The following is a 20,416-nucleotide window of genomic DNA, read 5'->3' as shown; positions in this document are numbered from 1 at the left end:
TTACATGTAACAGTAATTCTGTAAAGACTCAGGGAAACACAGATAAACGTAACTAATCCCTCTTTATTTATTCCCTGCAAACAAAAGCCTAAGGGTATCTGGAGAGGGGAAAAAAAATTAAAAAAAAAAAAAAAAAAAAAAAAAAAAAAAGCTGTGCAATTAGCATAATTAGGGACGGCTGTCACTCAAAGCCGCGCCGCAGCGCACGGGCGGGTTCCGCGCGCTGCCCGTGCAACGCGGCGCTGCTGCCGCTGGGCGGCGCCGTGCGCAGGCGGCGGGGCCGCGCCGGGCGGGGCCGCTCCCGCTCCCAGTCCCATTCTCGCTCCCAGTGCCGCTCCCAGTCCCATTCTCGCTCCCAGTGCCGCTCCCGCGCCGCTCCCAGTGCCGCTCCAGGTGCTGCTCCCACTCCCGCTCCCAGTCCCTCTCCCGCTCCCAGTCCCGCTCCGGCCCGCCTGTGCCTGGGAGCTGTAGCACAGGAAGGCTCATGGGTGTTTTGAAGCGAAGGGCCAAAGGAAAGCTCTGCCAACCTCATGTTCTACTCGTAGAAGACACAAGGAAAGTCCCCCCGGAGTACCCCCATTGCTCCTGACCACTTTAGCTGGCTGACTGGCTGGCTGGATAGACAGAGGGAGAGAGTCAACCAGTTCCCATAGCTCCATCCAGCTGTAGGTGTGCCTGCTGAAACTATCTCCAGTGGAAGCATATCTGTGTGTGTGTTGGGGCAACCTTGAAAACTGTCTTGGAGTCCTATATCCACAGTAGCCACATGCTGAACATCCACTGTTTCCTAGCTTCACTGCCAAAGCTGCTTCTCTTTACTTGAGAATAAAATATGATTGCAATCAGGAGAGACAAAACTTCAGGTGACTTGGCACTTTTCTTCCTTGGGTGACTGTATTTCTCTAGGTGATGTCTTTCCTTTTAAAGAAAATCATCATAACAGCAATTTGTGGGATATAGGGTCTGTGCTCTTCACATTAAAACAAGAGGAGTTTTCACTGAACTGCTACTGATCAGGATTAAAAGATCATACCACTGAAGTTGCCTACACTTCATTCTGCAGCCATCTCTGGTTTGCATCTTGGCAACCTCACCTTTCCCCTGGGGCAAGATCTGTGATTCCTGAAGTTACAACAGGTGACCCATGCTTCATATCATGCTCTCTCCATGGAAAAAATGTCTTATGAGCAGTGGGTGGTGATCTTTGATGCTGGTTACTATCCAAATACTGAAAGGATCTTCAGGTTGAAGGGAAGCTTGTGGAATGCCCAAGAAAGCCTTACCTCTGCAGTGGGTGAGGGAAGACTCAGCTCTCAGTCCTCTTCTTGGTTATGAACACAGGTAACTCCTCCCTGATGGACACACTCTTAAGTTCCCTTTACAGACTACAGGAACAAGAAAAGACACAAAACAATGAGTGTTCTGGGTGCTAAATGTTAGAATATAATCACAGAAAAAAAAAAAAAAAGAAAGAAAAAAAAAGAAAGAAAAAAAAAAGCAAGAAAAGTCAAAGCAGCCCCTCTGGAGAAAAAAAGAACCAAACGAGAGACTATAATAAATTCCGACCAAGAGATAAAAAAGAATTTCCTTCCTAAAACACATGCAAGACAAGAAATAAAGAAAAAGGCAGCCTGATTATATTAACCAAGTATTAACACCCCTGGCTAAAGAAACCCTGCAAAAAGGAAGGATTAACATTTTCAATAAAGGGGACCAGATATTGCAGTGCTAATCACCAGTGCTCTCCGCTGACAGAAGAATAGAAAATAATGTTCTTAACAGTGTGAAAGAGAACAGGAGGTACACAGGCAAAGAATCAGAGGTTGCTGCTGGTAAATGACAACTTGGTTAGAAAAAGGCACCACAAATAGGGGAAGTCTCTGCAAGAAATAGTAACTATGCAAATTGTCCCAGCAAATTGTCTCCTCTGTGTCGGGCTGAGCTGCAGTTCTGCTGTGCATGTCGAGGAAAGGGCTTTAGCACTAAACATCGAGGCCATGTTTTGCATCACGACTTTCTAGTCACCATTTTTTGAAAAATAGACCCCTAAATGTCCTATACATTGTATAATCTTGCAAAAAGCATACAAATTTACTGAGTAGCTCTGTAGAGTAATGCCTTGTGTTTTTGTGCTGCCTGTCATTACAGTAGCAGCCTGCCTGTTACATTAAGGTGCCTGTGGAAAGACAGGGAATTATGTTGTGTGATTTAGTGTAAAGAGACTACAACAACTGAGTCTGCTTGAAGACTTTACAACTGAGTCTGCTTGAAGTTGCTATTCAGCATCGGCCTCTAGAAGCCAAGCAGGACGGGGCTATGCCCATCCCTACAGAACAGCTTGCCAGGTATTATAGGTAAGGAAATACTGGGCAGGGATCTCTGCTAGGAAGGAAGGCTGAGGGAGGTGAGGAGGGTGGCTGAAGGCTTTAGGCTTCTTCCTGCTGCCACCCTTGTTAGCACTGCATTTCTCTGTGATAGCCAATGGCACCCAGACACTTTGGATATCCGGAGCTATGGGTGCATGCGCACTTTGTGCTGCTTGGGTGCTGTAGAGCTGATGTGGCTCTATGTATGCATTTAGTTTGGTATCACACAGCGTGTGATCAAACCTGTGTCTCCTTCCAAAAGCCTCCTCAGAGAAATGTAGTTCTTATGCATCCCATTATGAGAAAGCTTGGGTTCAGATAAAATGCATCATTTCTGGCTGCCATAGAATTGGAGCTATAGGTTATTTTTAACCTCTTTCATGAGATGATAAAATACTGGGGATTTTGGGGATAAAATACTGGGGTTTTGCTCTTTCCCTGTTTTCATGCAACACTCCAGTACAACCGGGACCTGTGAGAGCTTCCATTATATGATATGATTGAATATAACCAAGAATCCTCTTGCTCCCTACCCTAAAATGCCTGCAGAGCCAATTAACATTCACGTCGTACACAGGTAGCATTTTGTCCGTTTCTGAATGACAGTTCTTTGGAGAACAATGCAGATACACACTGTATTAGATTCCACCACATTTACAGACTCAAGGAGAAAATTGTCCTCTCTTGAGACTTCCAGGGCATTTAAGCAGGCAGAATTTAATTACTGACAGTGTATAAGGATGTTCTCTGAGCTTCTTGGAACAAGAACGAAGAAGCGGTAGCAGGACCAGGAGCACAGGCAACCCACAGGTTTACTCAGAGGGCTCCTTCCCAAGTTTGCTGAATCATGAACAACTCTGACGCAGGGAATTCTCTCCCTGGTGCTTGTTTCAGTCTGTGCTGCGTTAGGGTACAGAGCTCTGGTTTACAATGTGTTTTTATTTGGCTGGGGGTGAAAGGTTCTCAGTTTTAAGTATCTTTTTCCCCCCATTAACCCATACAGTGCCACGGAGTCCACTCTATTATCAAAATTTTATTCCTGGATCCAGCGTCAGGTTTCTCTGAAGTTTCCTCAGGGGCCCTTCAGTTCATGAGAACACTGTTACCAAGAGATTAAATGAATTAAAAATTGATGACTGTTCTGTACTGAATGTCTTGCAGTCAAGGATATTTAAACAGATAGGAGGGAGGGTGGAGGGAAGATTGTTTGCCAGAGTATTTTTTCCCATTTTTAAATAATAGCTTTATGGGGACAGGGAGGAAGATAGGGAAGGGTGGAGCAGGCGGAGTATCTGCTGGTTCTGGGTAAGGAAATTCCTCTTATAAATGCAATACTGAGAAAAAATAGAGTGCTCTAAGAGAGGCACCTTGCCTAAACAACACAGAAAGCACCCGGAGAGAGATCAGAGAATTTTGCAAATTAATGTCGTTTGAACCCAAATCCTGTCCTGGCAGGGCTGGGCACTTTCATAAAGGATGCTCCCCATGTGAGTTCCTTACAGCTTCTGGGGATGGAGTGGAACACAGCCCAGTGCCATGATGGTGGCCCACTGTGGCTGCTTCATAGAAGGGCAAAGTGCAAGGCAGAATGAGCAGAAGAGCCATTTGTCCCAATCTACCCAGATTTAGAGTTAGCCAAGATTCAGTGCTGCTGTAGTCCCTGTTGGCCATGGGCTCTTACCTGGGCTGTCTCATGGTTTTTTTATACCATCCGGTGTGATGTTTCCTGAGATGGGAGCGTGCGTGTGTTTGGCAGATGTTTGTGCCTCTGTTTTCCCCAGTGCTGCTGCTGGAGGTGCATGGAGAAGTGATTGGCCCTGCGTCCTGGCCATTCAAAGAGAGTTTCAGGTCCAGGTCTGCTTTAAGTTTATGAGGCTGTTATGGTTCACATGATATCATGTTCACAGTTCAGCTCTTCAAACCAAGACCAAAGTTCCAAAAAGTTCTGGTGACTACGGTTCATTTGTCTTCTGATTCCCAGCTGGAGACAATTTTAAAAGAGGTGTCCTTTACAGTGTCTGCTCTGAACTCGTTGGGCACCTTTAAAGGTATCATGATCTGAGTACTCCAAAGCACTTCTCTTTTCTAAGAATGATGCTTGAACTCCATCTGCACCCCTAACTTCACCTCAGAAGCTCAGAAGATGCTGTAATGCACAGAAGGTAAAATGTTCATAGATGAAGACAATTTAATCCTGATGGATCAGAACTGCTAGCGAAGAGGTGTAAAACTGATTTATGTGCACCATCTTTCTGCCTTTATTCCACATAGAACACCAGTAACTTTTGGCATCATTCCAGTCTGAATTGGTGATTGAGTGGCCTTCTTCCCTGTCCTTACCTGCATAAAAATAACAGCCCTGAGTCAGTGTCAGTAGTAACAGAGCACCAGTCAAGCAGAAGAGGGTATTTTGTGTGCTGTGAATTTCCATGCTTTAAGGTATATCAGCTATGAATATGAGATTGGATTTCAAGTTCAGAAATACAGATACATGGAAAGAACTCCATAGTCCACTGGGTAAAATCCACAAATCCACTGAGCAAACTGCTACAGGCTCTCCATGTGTGCCTGGAGAGGGAGAGAGAGAACAGGAAAAAGTGAAGGAGAGCACTGAAGAGCACCTTGTTTACCATGTTTGGAATATAAGTCCAAACAAATGACAAAACCTGTGACATCCAGTCTTGACTCAGAGATGAATGAATGCCTCAATAGATTCTTAGGGTAAAACAGCATTAGATCCTTCCTTGTATGATTCAATATATTGGCTAACTCATTAAAATGAATGGTCTCAGTGACCACCCAAGTTGTAGTTTTCTTGTTTCTTTAGAAACGAATAATTTCCTCAGAATTTAAAAACCATTTCATTCTGAAAAGTAGTTATTACACATTCATGTGAGCTAATATTATTGTGGACCATCTTAGTTGTATTAAAACCACAGTCATTCAGATTTCAAAATGTAATTGACCCACTTAAAGAACAACAGTTGTGAATTTATTTTTCATCCTAGTTTTGCCCCATGAAATCAGCCTGTTTTCTTTAGAGAAGAATGAAGAAGGAAATCCTCAAATACATGGATATAATTGTCTTCATTAAAAGCTGGCTGAAAAGACTTTATCCTGTGGGATCTACTCTCTGTCTCTCTGAGGTAAGTTCCCATGTATTTTTAATGGGAAACCTATTACCAATCAAACCTGTATTCTTGCACTGATACATGAAAGTGGATGTTCTGTACTGTTTCATCGTGCTGGGTCTCCTGGGAAGAACAGCTCATTATGGCGTCAACTGTCCCTGCCCTTTGCAGAAAGCCCCACCAAGGTCATATCAAGAGGTGATGGATAAAGGCAAGCTTTAACCCTTGACCTTGACTTTCCTGGTGCTGAGTGTTAATAAATCTACATTTAGGGGTAGATGTTTTCTCCCAGCTGCTTTTTGTTTGGGAAAGGGGGTGACATGCTGTCGCACAACAGGTTGCATTTCCTAGGGCAGTGCTTGTGTGTCCCTAGCACAGGGCCCCACACCCACCATGGAAGGATGGCTGTGAACAGGGCTTAGGTGTGTGATGGGGTTTAAACCACATTATAGTCTGAGATGTCTGGATATATGGGCTCTCTTATTTTCACCAGGAAAACAACAAGGTTTCTGTTCTTTCTGCTGGAGCATAGGTGAGGCTGAAATGTTTGCCTCTGTCATTGTCTTCAGCATGTTGTTTGAAGTGACCTTCAAGTGGCTAAAACCTTTTAAAAGGGTCCCCTCCTTATCTTATCCATGGGAAACCAGCACTGATGAATACCTGGAAGAAACAATTCCTTTGAAAGGTTTCAAAACTACAGGGGTATCAGGAGCAGTCTTCTGCTCTCTTTTTCAGCAGCCTCTTGCCAGGTGACCAGAATGCTTTTCCCAAAGTTGTTCAGTGCCATAGCTTTACGTGTCCAGGAAGGAGCAACTCCAGCAAATGCTCAGTCTTCCTTTTTTTTTTTTTTTTTCCCCATTCCCATCCCATTTTCCTTAGCTCTCTTCAGTGAACAGCAGCAGGCTTACTCCATCCTTTGCATCATTTTTCCTAGGAGCTGTAATGCTGCTGGCTCTTATGTTTCCCAGTGGGGAAAAGGGCCATTTGGGACACACCTCAACACAGATTAGAGAATGAGGAAATTAATGTCCTGGGCTGATACAGTGTGCTTCCAAACACTTGGTTTCTTTTCTGATGAGAAGTATTGCCCTAAAACTTCCAGTGCATGAAAGCTGCCCATGCTAAGTGAGGTGGAAAAATTAGCTCCTGCATAGAGCTACTCTCAATGGCTCAGGGCATTTAAGTGCTGTTCATCTTCCAGGGAAGTTAAATTGCTCTGTTCCCTGTGTCCAATTAGCTCTATAATCAACTTAGCAGGACGTGGAGCAGGAGTGTGCTGAGATGGGGTATAGTCATTTTGTCAGAGGATATATTCAGATTGATCCCAAATCGGGGCAAGGACCCGTGAGGGGATCTTGGAACAAAGGGCAGAGATTACACCGAGCTACTTGGAGCCTTTACAGAACTGGAGGAGGGGGAGGAGGGAGTGCTTTCTGCACACTGGAAAAGAAATACCAGAAATGTCAGAATTACCAAGCCCAGAAGTTAATGGCACAAATGTTTGGGTTTTATTAATTCGATGTAAACATTCAAGATTGCTGTAAAAAATAAGCAGCCAGCAATAGCAATGAGAGGTGAGCTTTAGAAGTACCAGGGTTAGCAGATAATTGCAATTGGCTCTAGTATTGTTCCCTCTTGGCCTTTCTATGCAGCAAAGCTTTGTCCCGTGACTCTGCAATTTGTTTAAACTCCTCTATTGCCAGAAATTAATTTAGCTGTATCTTTTTGGGTTTCTGATTCTACACAGGATAAATAGCTGGAATGGAACCTTTACCCCTTCTAAACCTCACAGTTTGTGCAAACAAGTTAGAGGAACAATTCACAGCCCTGCTGTTAATCAGCCAGCACTTTGGAAAAGTGAGATCTTTCAGCACAGCTCCTTTGAAGTGGGCACCAGTCCAACATTTACTTGCATGACTGGCCAAGGTGACAACTGATGTCAGAACAGTTCAATGTGACACAACCCTTTTGCATCCAGGGCAGGCTCTCTGAGACATCACTACTCTGTCTTTGCATAACTATTTCTGACAAATGTCCATTTGCTCCTTGGATGAGTTCTATCAAGCCCTGGCATGTAGTGCAGAGATCAAAACAAAGGCCACATGAGTATGTCAGCAATCCATAAACCAGAGAAGCAAGAAAGGCCAAGAAGGAAATATAAAGACCTTCCTCCAATGAGGCAACTGAAACTGCACTATGTTTTTCTCAGCATTCAGAGTAATCTGTAGAGCAAGGAGGCAGAAAACAAGATGGAGTGGGAATAAGCAGAACAAAAATTGCCTTCTGGTGGCAGATGATATAAAAGCACTGCATTAAGTGTACACCCAAAGTGTGTGCTGCCATTCAATGGGACCTTGATAGGCTGGAGAGAGGAGCAGGGAGCAACCCAGTGAGGTCCAACAAGGGCAAGTGTAGGATCCTGCATGTGGGGAGGAATAACCCCAAGTACCAGTACAGGCTGCGGACTGACCTGCCGGAGAGCAGCTCTGTGGAGAAGGACATGGAAGTCTTGGGGGATGACAAGTTGACCATGAGCTGGCAGTGTGTCCTTGCAGCCAGAAGGGCCAGTGGGATCCTGGCGTGCATCAGGAAGAGTGTGGCCAGCAGGCTGAGGAAGGTGATCCTGCCCCTCTACTCAGCCCTAGTGAGGTCACATATGGAGTGCTGTGTCCAGTTCTGGGCTTCTCAGCACAAGAGAGACAAGGAGCTACTGGAGAGAGTCCAGCAGGGACCACAAAGGTGATTTGGGGTCTGAAGCATCTCTCTCATGAGGAGAGCCTGAGGGAGCTGAGCCTGTTTAGTCTGGAGAAGAGAAGACTGAGAGGGGCCCTCATCAATACGTACAAACATCTCAAAGGGGGGTGTCAGGAGGAAGGTGCCAAACTCTTTTCAGAGGTGCCCAATGACAGGACAAGGAGCAGTGGCTATAAACTAAAACACAAGAAGTTCCACCTCAACATGAGGAAGAACTTTTTTACATTGAGAGTGGCAAAGCCCTGGAACAGGCTGCCCAGGAAGGTTGTAGATCTCCCTCCCTGAAGATATTCCAAACCTACCTGGATGTGTTCCAGTGTAGCCTGCTCAAGGTGACCCTGCCTTGGCAGGGATGTTGGATTGGATGATCTCCAGAGGTTCCTTCCAAGCCTAACGATTCTGTAATTCTGTGATCAAGTCTTGAGGTGTGGTTGACCCACTCGGGCACTTGTGATGGTTGTGTAGTGTTGTCAGTAAAGGCTCATCCAACTCAAGTATGAAGTCTTATGCTTTTGACCAAGCAGTAGTCTCGTATCTTGCATTCTCCTTCTTCCTGATCTCTTCCCTTGAGCTCTGGTTGATTTTCAAGGAAGAGGTATTTTCTTCATGCCTTTCCACATCTGTCTCATGTTTCCCCTTCTCCTCACTTATGACTGTGTTGTTTGTGCTCAAATTTTGGTGCAATGGGTCCTATGGCTGTGCTGGCCTCCTACTGTGTCATATGTCAAACTTTGGGGTCAGGGCATCATCCCCAGTCTCTCTTCTGCTGTCACAGAAAACAAAAAACTTGGGCCTCTACAACTGCATATGAAAGCAGTATCATTTTAGGAGCAGGCAGTGGTTCAGAGTTTCACATCCAAAGCATGAAACTTGATGGATTTGTCTACATTCAGGGACTTCCTGTCATCCCCAGTTTCATCCTGTTTGATACAGATCTCCTGCTGGGTGACAAGTGGTGTGAGCTTACTGCAGCAACAGAAGGTGAGGGGAATAGTTATTTTTAATGCCCTAGGGGCACCCTTTGTCCAGATTACTCCTTTGTCCTCACTCCATATCACTGTCCTTTAAGGTTCAAAAGTTGCCATGTGTCCTCAGCATGGCTACAGGAGGGGAAAGATAAATGAGTTTGTTTCTCTCCCCCAGCTGTACTGAAGCCAAATAAACTTTGCACCTTGTTGCAGACAGAATTTAGTATTTTCCTCCTGGTAGCCTGCCAAGCAGAAATCTTTACAGAAAAAGGCATGGTGATAGAAAAAGGCCAGAGCAGGAGCCTGTGTCTGTCTCCCAGGTCAGGGAAAGGTCAATGCACATTAAATGAGTATTGCTGGTGCTTCTGTTACAACAAGGCCTAAGCAGTTCAAAGCCAGGCTGCATCATCTGTGGCTGAAAATAATTTGCAGTGCTGCTTCCTGAGCAGCAGATTGGCTTCCCATTACACGGGCTAATGAGAAAGTGTCACAAGTGGTCTCAGTAATAATCTGCAGCAGACACCCTCCCGCCCCTTCTCAGCACACTTGCAGAGATTTTGATAAGAGAAAGAAAAAGAAAGAGAGAAAGAAAGAGAGAAAGAAAGAGAGAAAGAGAGAGAATAAAGAGAGAGAGAGAGAGAAAGAAAGAAAGAAAGAAAGAAAGAAAGAGAGAGAAAGAAACATGTTTTCACCGTGTGTTCTTTTATATGCTGAGCCTGAATCTGCAATTCAAAGCAATGGGATCAAGAGGACTGGAAGCAAGAGGTGCAGAGGGCTGCGTGTGATTACATCACCACCCGACTGCTATTCCACTAAAGCTCTCAGCAAAGTGGAGCTCTTGGCTCCTAAGGGCAGTGTATTGCACATCCATGGCATCATCTGATTATACAGTGGCATTTTAGGATTTCCCAGGTAAAGGTATCTGGTTTTGAGACTCGTCTTTTTGCAACACGTCCACTCCACCTCTCCCTGGATATTCTTGCACCCAGCTGCCAGCAATAGAGCAAATGTCCTCTGATGCCTGCAGTGTCATGCCGGTTTGGAGCAGAATCTGGGTCAGGGCAGAAATGAAAAGATGCTGACCACAAATCAGTGCTCACCACTGAGCCAGCCTCCTGGTTAAGATACAGTGAAGGGAGGCACCTGACCTTCTGATTGCAACAGCATGGGGATTAATACTGGGCTGGTGTGTCAACAACAGTACTAAGCTGTTACATTACAAGCTCTTGTTGGCCATGCAATATATCTCTTTTTGAATTTGGATAGCTGAGGAGGCAGCCCAGTGCCCTCTGCCCCTTAATCCACTTTTGTTTCCAGTGCAGATCCAGGGAGGAACAGCAGCAGCCTTTGTAATATACTGCCATGATGCTGACAGGTCAAACAGCACCATGATCATAAACCACTTCTTTCCAGGGTAAGGCCAAGGTGTGCAAAGATCGATTTTCCTGCTTTGTATGCTTCCAGGAGCCTTCACTAATTGCACTCTCTTACTCATGGGCCATTGCATTAACCCTGGCTTTCTAAAGGGCCCCACCAGAATCACTGCAGACATAAACCCAGCAGACTATACCTTATTATGTATTGTACATCATGTTGCAGAGGTTATGAGAGTAAGAAGGTCCTCCCTGCTGCATTCTGGGTCAAGCCAAAACCTTGGTGGAGAAGGTGAAGGGAGGATGATTTCTTTTTCCCTAAGAAAAGGTGGGCATGGTAAAGCTTTCCCAAATTAAGGGTGGGGTGGGCAGTGGGCAAAAGGGGCAACAAGCAAGGAACAGACTGAGAAGCATGCGAGAGAAGAAGGAGGCCTGTCATGGAGGCAGGCTTACTGCCAAGCCTTAGTGGGGTATTTTTGGCTCAGAAAGGCACTGAAAGTTGAACAAGGACTGGAGGAATGTGCCTACCTTTCCAGGACCCAGTGGATAGAAGGAAGGTTGTTTACCAGCCTTTCTAGTTCATCTTTTTCAGTCACTCTACCTAAATTTTCCCCATTGAAATAATTTACCTAAGTTATTAGTTATATGTTTTATTAAGACCTGATTCTATGAGAATCTGGGATAGTCTTGTGTCTTCTGTGTGATGGACCCAGCTGGAAGAGAGAGGAGATCAGAAGGTCTGCCTCAGGTCTCTAGTCTGTTTTGGACACACACAACCTGGAAAGTGTGGTGTGTTCAGTAGGGGAGGTGTTTGCTATTATCAGCATCACTTGAATAAAGAGAATACCCGCAGGGATGATGCCCTACATATGCTCACAGGGCTTCAGGGCTGCTTGTAAACTTAGGTCCCCAGTCCCTTGAATATCTTTCTGGACCACCACTGCAGTGCCATCTAAATGTCTCACCTGGGGACCTTTTCTGTGGTGTCACAGCTTAATAACTCACTGGTTCCTGGGCAGGTCTCACCCTGGTGAGGAGCCAGAAGCTTCCAGCCGAGACTGAAGGAAGCTCTGGACCCGCACACCAATTTTTCCGCAACCATAAAACAAGTCACACATTCTGAGCCCAGATAGCTAAACTAGAGCATTCTTTATGTTTAATCCTCACCAGAAGCCACAGAAAATCCAATACAACCTATGATAAATTACAGACTTCAGATGGAAGACCAAAAAGGTGCATTCTTATCACTGTGCACCTGCCTTTTTCAGCACATGCCTGATTTGGACTCAAAACTCAGTATTTCTTCCAAAAAGTAGCTTTTAACCTAAGATATGGCATAGCTCTGTTCTCCAGAGCAAGTGATTACTATTATAAACTTGAAGGGTTACTAAAAAAGTAAGCATGAAGAATTTCTGTGAGAATTTTCTTGGCCATTGGTAAAAAGTTTGCTTTAATTGGCTGTGAGTGCTGTTTCAGAAGCAGGCCAGTCTAACAGCATAAGGCTAGCTACCATCACGTCTCCTTTTTGCAACAGATACTTGTACTGCAGCATTGTGAGAATTTAAAAAGCGGGGGGGGGGGAAGGGGCAGAGAAGAAACAAGACAAAGAGAGAACAGAATGAAGTGAGTGACATTAGCGACCCATCTGGTCACCTGAGTTCAGAGTGGTTCGAGATTTTGAAGACATTAATACATAGGAGTTCTATACATTAATACATATTGTACATTTAATTCTCTAATACTAGAGAGGGTTGTTTTGCCCTTTCTGTTAGATTGTAAGAAGACATAACCAGACTGTGAGTGCTGGGTCTGACTCTTCATGGGATTTTGTAAGGCTGGGTTAACCAGGAGACCCATGAAATCGGGACCTAGCATTTGGGAGGCAGCCCCTCAACTAATCTGTGCTACTATGTCGCTTAACCTCAAATCTAGAAGAGACATTGAAACCCATAATAAAGCCCCAGGACTGGCAGTCAGGACATGTTACAGACAGGAACATCACTGGGGTCTAAGCTGTCAAAATACTAACCATGAATAATAAGAAGGAATGGTTGAAGGGAGGAAAGGTAGTAACTTTCAGGGAATAACAACACTTACAGGTTAATCCTTCTCTGCAGGTTAATCCCTCTCCGTGGGTTAATCCATCTCTATGGTCTCCTTGTCATTTAAAGTTCTCCTGCCCTTTCCACAGCATAAGAATGGGGAGCCGTAACTGCTAAGAAATAGAAAATATTTCAGCCTCTGGGATTCTGCCTGATCTGTGTCATTGCCATTAAATATAAACTGTCCTTAAACAGGCATCTTCAATAGAAAACTACTGAGTGGGAGAGAGGGAGCTGAGACCTCCGTGGCTTGCCTTCTGGTGCTTTCTCTCTTTCAACAGTGCAGATGTTACTTTCCAGTCGGGTTTAAGAGAGAATCCCTACTGTTGAGAAGATTAAGGGATTAAACAGAAAGGGCTCCATTGCAAGAATTTCTCTTCCAGCTGGTGCTCAGTTGGGGTAGAAAGTTTTCTGAGATAGGGAGATACAGATATGTTGTGCATACAGATATATTTGGCTCCTCTGATTAATTCAATGTTAATACAGTGTCACATTTTCCCTTTGGAGAAAATTAGAGTAAGATAGTGCCACATGCTGTCAGTCTTTAGAGGAAATCTGTAGGGACAATTGAAGTCCTGAAATTATTTTTTTCCGGCTTTTAGTTTAGACTCATGGCCCTCCTCCCTTCCCCATGTAATTTTAACATTTTTTCTTTTCGTTTTATCACAAGTGTCAAAATTACAGATCTATGACTGGATAGAGTAGGTGAACTGTGAATTTTTCTCTCTTTTGCTGGGTTAAGCCCTACCTTTCAAGTTATTTTATACATAAAGACATTCAGCTGCCTCTGATCTTCATGAGCTTTCTCTTGGTTTCTTTAGAATACAGAAGTGTAGGGCTCAAGCAATCCAAAGCCCATTGAAGTGAATGGTCTGTAAAGATTAGAATGCCTCTTTCTTACCATGTCTTTTTTGGGGGCAGAGAGTGTGGCACAGAAGGCTGGGTGTATTGGGGAGGAAGAACTGTACCCAGCCTTTCCTCTTCGTCAGCTGTTACCGGATTGCTAATGCACTTTAAAGGTGGTTTGAACTTAAAAAACTCACCTAAAATACAGAAACACATCTCGTTTTGTATTACACTGAACAGGCACCCAGTGCAGTTAAGAAAGGTGTAAGAACAAACCACCAACTGGATTGACTAATCCCTGCTATGTGGGAAAACGTGCAGCTCATTGCTGGCTTTTTGGTGCAGCATTTTCTTCCCATATTCCTTGCTCTACATTATTTCTACCATGTTCCTTCTTCGGATTCACCTTTTTCCCTTCCTTCCACTTTCTTTCTAGAGGGTCTGATCAAGGAAGCCTGTTAAGGGCATTGCCAGGTTCCAGATCCAGTTTAAACGTGATTATTACTGTGGACACACCAATAACCTAATCAGTCTTCTTCCTCCATCAGACTCACATTCCCCCTATGGTTGTTTTACCTCCTAAATCTGATTTACTGGGGTAGGAAACTTCAGAATTGCAAAGTTTGTCTGCAAATGAAACAGAATGAATTCCCATCCTTTCTAAGTGCCTTGAAGGGGAATTATAAAGGCTGGTCCAGTCTCTTCTAAATGACTTATATGATTACAGGGGCAGTAGTCAGGACAAAGAGAAAAGATATCACATATTGTCTGTACAAGTCACTCGTATTTTATAGTCATTTATCCTTTACTTCATAATTGAAAAAGGAATCACCAGCACAGAAATTTCTTTCTATTTTCCTGGTAACCACAACAAAGACCTTACAGATTCGAGGTACATGGGTTCATATAACTTGAACTGGGCATGATTTAAACCAAGAAAAGGAGGGACATTCTCAGTTCTCCACTGGGCCTTTTTTAGCTGAGGTTTTACCTTTGATTTTGTTTGTTTGATTGATAGTTTTGGGGGTTTTAAATGAAAATCAGCAGAGTTACAGCGCCATTAATACTCGCATGTTTGTTGATACCATCCATGCTGTTGTGGACAGCAGCAGCGTGAGTTCTTCAGGGACCCGTGGATTCGTATTTCCCCAGCCCCACCCATTACAGCTGTCAAGCAGTAAACGAACTGGTTCCTCATGTTAGTTTAGCATTGGCTTGTGACCTATATTTTCCAGGATGCTTTATCTGCCTCCTTACCAGCACTGAGTCCATCTCAGGGAAGCCCAGCCCTGCTCCTGTGGCTCCCTGTGCGCAGCCCTGGGGCCGCTGCAGCCCCCAGCCAGCTGGAGGGTCCCAGCTGGTGTGCTGCCACCACAGCCCTGCTGGGCTGGTGCTCTGCTCCGCCTGCCCCAGAGCACAGCGCTTGTCGCTCAGGGGGGACTGACACCAGCTATTAGTTGTGATGGACGCACACTTGACTAGTTCTGATAGTGGTATTTTCTTTCAGGCTGTGACATTATTTGAACAGATCACCTTTGTTTAGCACTCACTGTGCTCTCATTTGTCAAACAGTTGTCTTGAAACAATGTGACTGTACAAAGTTCCCAAATATGTCTATGTCTGAAGCAAGTTCTCTGTTTTTCAGTCCTTCAGGTGCCACTAGCAGAAGCCCAAACACTTTCGTGAAAATACAGCTTGGAAATAATTAATTCCCTGCTTGAGCACTCAAGAGGATTTTCCTTATTGTGCCTAACTGCTGGGAGCATGTTCAGCTGCAGCTCAGTCAGAGCTCTGACTGTTCCCTACCTTTTATGACAGCTATTTTTGTTAAATGAAGTTTCTGGAGGGAACACAGTAATACGGGTTAGAGGATTAACCGGGCAGACCCCTGTGTAGGGTATGTTCTTGGTTTCTGGAAAATTGTCCACATTTTCCTCATTTGGCAACCCTAATGGGTAAGCAAGCAAGCTTCAGAGCCATGTTGCAGCAACTGCCAGGGCAAGCAAGTTGGAACCATGTAGAAGTGCAGTCTTGCACACATAGAATCATAGAAACATCAAGGCAGGAAGAGACCTTTGGGATCGTCTGGTCCAACCGTCCACCCAGCACTGCCACTGTAATCCCTAAACCACATTTCCCAGTGCCAGATCCAGATGGCTCTCGAACACCTCCAGGGATGGCAACTCCACCACCACCCTGGGGAACCTATTCCAATGCCTGACCACCCTAAGGGTGAAAAATATTTTTCTAATGTCTAATCTGAACCTCTCCTTCTCAGTTTAAGGCCATTCCCACTAGTCCTGTCACTGCAGACATGGCAGAAGAGACCAGCTCCAAAAACCTCCTTTCAGGGAGCTGCAGAGAGCAGTGAGGTCCCCCCGAGCCTCTTCTACTTGAAATTAAACAACCCCAGCTCACTCAGCTGTTCCTCAAAAGACATATTTTCTAGACCTCTCATGAGCCTTGCTGCCCTTTGCTGGACAGGTCCAGATGTAGAGCTCAGTACCCATCAGTGCACGTCTGTGCAGTGCTGAAATGCAGCTCTGCCAATAGTAAGATGGAAGATGGAAGCAGTCAGAGAATTGCCTGCCAGTGAGTACAATATGTATATTGTGGTGCCACAGTTCAGGAAGGAAACAGCTAACAACCCTTTCAGTAGCACAAAAACAAGGTAACATTTTGTTACAGTACATCGTGTATATCAGCAATCACAAACTCAAAGGAGTATTGAGGATATGCAGAATGGAAACCAGCTAAAGGTATCACAATACATTTTCATTCTCAGGCAGGCAATTATCTTCTCACTTTTTAAAGAAATAATGCTTTTGAATGCATCAGCAAGCTGAAAATGAAACATGTTTTCAATATCAGAGGGGACAAATTCCTGGTCAAATTGGAAATGTTTGTGTAATTTTTAAAATCTTAAGCTACTCCCACCCCTCTCCCCAAATACCCTTGATTCATTTCAAGTCCAGTAGGAATTTTTTTTTTCCTGTTGACTGCTAGAGGGCTGCTAGGGGCTACCTACAGCAACTCAAAGCAGGACTGTCACCAGCAATAAATTAGATAATCTGTGGCTTTGTTTAGGTGAGTTTAGAGATGATTTGTGGCTTTGCTGTTAACTGCCAGATGTCTTCGTACTGTGCTGGGGATGGATTCCCACAGAGGTGGGCTCACTTCTTAGAAATAGGGAAAACAGCACATTCTGGTGGGTTGTACTCTGCCTGCTCAGTATGGCTCAGTACAATGTTAACAGTAAGTGTGCACACATCAGCAGAGATGATGAACTGTCCAATAAGAGATCTCACCAGATTTTAAAGCTACTGGGCACTAAGAATGTTTGTATTTGTGGTTCCACACCACACCTGAGTGCTGTACTCTAGAGAATTATCAAAGAACCTGATTAGTGTAATGAATTTTGATTCTGTCCAGAAGCTGTAACAAATCAGTTTGATGAGCCAGTATCACCTGAGGAGTATGCAGGCCCATAGTAATTCCTGGCAAAATTAGAGGAAGAAAACTGTCATTGCAGAAAAATAAACTCGCATGCTGAAATGTACACTGCACAGAGAAACTGAGCTTTGTTATTTTACTCAGCAGGATCATGTGGTGATAAAGTGGGATTGCTCTGGCATTTCAGAATTTCTGTTCTGTGTCGTAACACGGTCCTCAAAATGTCAGAGCCTTGAGGAAGTGATGGACTGGTTTCTTAGCAGGAGCAAATCCCCAGAGCTACCCTGGGTGCACTGATTTGCACCATGTGGAGATTTTGTCACAATTTTAGACCACAAAGAAAACAATTAGGGGAACTAAGCTTATTAAATTTTAATAAAACCTTTGCTTTTGTAAAACTTACGTATTTCCTTATCTTTACTTATAAAAGGGTGCATTTGTGTAGAGAAAGGTTGGACTTTGCTAACCCCCTTTGCACAAAGCAGCACAAGCCCCTACATGGCTGTGTGTGATTATTACATTAACACATCTCTATGGTTACACCACAGAAACCTTTAAGTGTGAATGCATTTTTTCTTTTAAGTACCAAGATGTTCCTGATGGAAAAAAAAATGACCTCTTCTTGGCTCCTGAGATAGAGTCAGGGATGTGATTAATGCTGACTGTATTCCACTGTTTTTCCCTGAAGACTAGCTATTAATATTTTCCAGTGATGTATGTCCTTTCACTTAACCACAAATGGGTGGTCAGCAAGGTATCTCAGCCCATATTTTGTCTTAAAAAATCACTTTCGCTGTACCATCACACATATGGCCTTTGACTTAATACCCACAGCCTGATCCCTTCCAAGAATGCGTGAATGGACACCTCATCCCATCTTACTTTTTTCCCCGGTTATCTGCTGTTTAAAGCAGATCCAACAGCCTGTGAAATGGTGGGTATTTTGAGATTTGGTATATTACTGGGTTAACTCATAGTGGCAAGTTGCTGAAAAGCTTTACTCATCGGTTACTACGTGCTCTTTGATGTATGGCCTTGCGAAGCCGGTTTGGTTTGGCTTTATTTTTGGTTCTATCAGTTGTACCATTGGGTTGGCCCAACAAAATAGCTGACATTTTCAGAAGGACCCACCTCCTATTTTCTTTTAAGCAAGCATATTAATAGAGAAGAAAGGTATCCAAGATCCAAAGCCATGCTTTATTATACAGATGTGCACAAATAAATAAAACAACACCCCGAAATGAACCACAACAAGAAAGAGCAGCCGAACAAACCAAGATGCTGATGGGTGAGACAAATTAAAATAAAAGGCTTGAAAGAAAAAATGGTTAATAGAAGTTTCCTCACTTTTCACTTTTTTTCTGTCCAGCAACTTTCTTTTTTTTTTCTCAAAGTCTATGAATTCCTTATTGCCCTCTCTAGATTCTTAGGAAAGTTTGCTATCTTCTACAAGTGCAAATCTTTGCTTCCTGCTACAGGCAGTCCTTGTTGTCCACCCAGATACTTCTTCTGCCCTGTGGTGCTGTCCACTCCGTGCTCATGGTTTCTGCCATACTGCATTGCTGCCAAGAAGGAGCAAAGTTTCCTTCCTGTTTCACCTCACCTGACATTCAGGACAAGCCTCTCTCGGCTGCTGCTCACTATCACAGCCTCCTTAGCAGAATATCCTGTCCTCATCCCAGGCACCATCTTGCTTAATGCTGTAGGAACATGCTATGGGAAGAAACTTTTGGCATTGGGCACTAAGCATGGGTTTATTACAATTTACTTTTGTTGTCTTCCCAATATCATTCATTATAACAACCTTGATTTCTCTTTAGATTTGATTGCAAGCTGCACAGGAGTGGGGAAATCAGCAGCTGACCAATACCCTGCACAGACAGGATCTTTGCCAGACATCCTGGGGATGTTCTCAGAAGAGATCAGGGCAGTAAAGTGACAGTGGAGGCAGCCATGAGGTAGGATTTGTGTGCAAAGGGTTCTAAAGGAGTGAGACCCGGAGTGTTGGCACAAGCAGCCTTGTGGCTTCACAAGTTAATGTCTGCCAGGGCATTTTCTGTCTCAGCTTTCTCTCTTTATATTTAAGCTTTTATATGACTCCATATCTGGAATACAAGTTCTCCAGATGCAGTGTCCCATCATTTTGTCTTGTTACTGACCTTCTGTCTCCTTTCTGCTCATCAATTCCTCATTCTGTGTCCTGGTGCCCAGAAATGGAAGTGTCCTGTTAGAGTCAATTTTAAAATGTATATTTGTCATGGTTTAGCACAGCTTGGGTTTTAGTTAAGGAGAACTAAGTAAGTAATGGGTTTTTCAAACTAAACCACTACAATATTCTTTTAAAATTATGTTTTATAATTTACAGTAATCTGAATGCATTTTTTGAGCCCTGCAATGATTGGACCCTCTTAGCACTAACAGATTAGCATCAAGAGCACACTTATATATGAATTAGTATCTAGTCCTCTAATAATATCCCAAACACCCCAGTTCAGTTCTTTAAAAACATTGGTAAGCCTAAGTGTGCTGTTTTCCTTCATGCAAACAAGTGATAGAATGTAGAAACCAGTGAGCATGCCCCTGGGGTCTGGGAGTCTGGGCTTCATCAGCTCTTCAAGAAAATCTCACAGAGAAATCCACAAAGTATCAGAGTCACAGAGTCATGTATATATGCTTTTCCCCTTCAAGAGACTTCTTCTGCTCTGAAAAGCTGGGGCACAACTGTTGTACATGCAACTTCTAAAACTGCCTCTTCACCTCTTGGTGAGCGACCATTTTGACAGAAATGTCAGTATTTCTGCCTCTGAAAAATTTTGATGAAAGGAAGGGTGATAGTGTCCTCCTTTCTAAAGAGCTAACAGCAAGTGGCGTTCCTCACTCAGAAAATTTTCTTGAAAATGCCTGTCTCCCAAAGACATATAACAAATCTCCTGTTCCAGGAGGCAATTGATATCTTCATGTGGAGGGCTTAATAAATTGAAGCACAGTGGTCAGCTTCCCAGAAAAATGTCACAGAAGGGCAAGTGTCAGAGAGAAACTATAGTAACATGGGAGGCAGGTACAGAGAAGTGGCAAAGTCCAGACAAATCAATTCCTGCTGCAGTTTACCATCCTAAAATTGCATGAAAATGAAGGTGAGCTGAAAACCTAAAATGCTTTTGCAATAAATAAATGAGTAAGGTTTTGGAGGACCTATATATTATTTAATGGATGTGGTCTGAGCAGGTGAAGCCCAAAATTTCATTTAGTTGTGGGTTATTTCTTTGTGTTGCAAGACTTGGGACTTACGAAAACCATCTAATTAATTTATTGGGATTTTTTTTTGCCTATGATTGTTTTCTTGCAGTGTCTGCAGCCTTCCAGTGTCTGCACAGAAGTGCACAGGAGCCAGGAAAGTTAAGGCAGTTGTAAGCAAGTTCTCCT

General features: G+C 43.9%; 1 long non-coding RNA gene across 2 annotated transcripts in view; it reads right to left on the bottom strand.

Annotated features, from left to right (window-relative positions):
• Positions 1 to 20,416, bottom strand: part of LOC121659231 — an 88,536-nt gene that overhangs the window by 10,141 nt on the left and 57,979 nt on the right. The window contains exons 2-3 of one of the 2 annotated variants that reach the window (XR_006014222.1): positions 4,048 to 4,706; positions 1,284 to 1,385 (exon numbers count right to left, since the gene is read on the bottom strand). This is a non-coding gene — a long non-coding RNA (uncharacterized LOC121659231). Of the gene's footprint in view, positions 1 to 262; positions 1,386 to 4,047; positions 4,707 to 20,416 lie in introns of those variants that run through there. The other variant, XR_006014221.1, reaches the window with a different exon arrangement.

Source organism: Corvus kubaryi, unplaced genomic scaffold (assembly GCF_017639235.1).
Source record: "Corvus kubaryi isolate FWS band 111438036 unplaced genomic scaffold, C.kubaryi_AGA036_p1.0 split3-73, whole genome shotgun sequence".
Taxonomy (NCBI): Eukaryota; Metazoa; Chordata; class Aves; order Passeriformes; family Corvidae; genus Corvus; species Corvus kubaryi.
The sequence above is the reverse complement of the archived record's forward strand: the minus strand, read 5'-3'. Positions and strand labels throughout refer to the sequence as shown.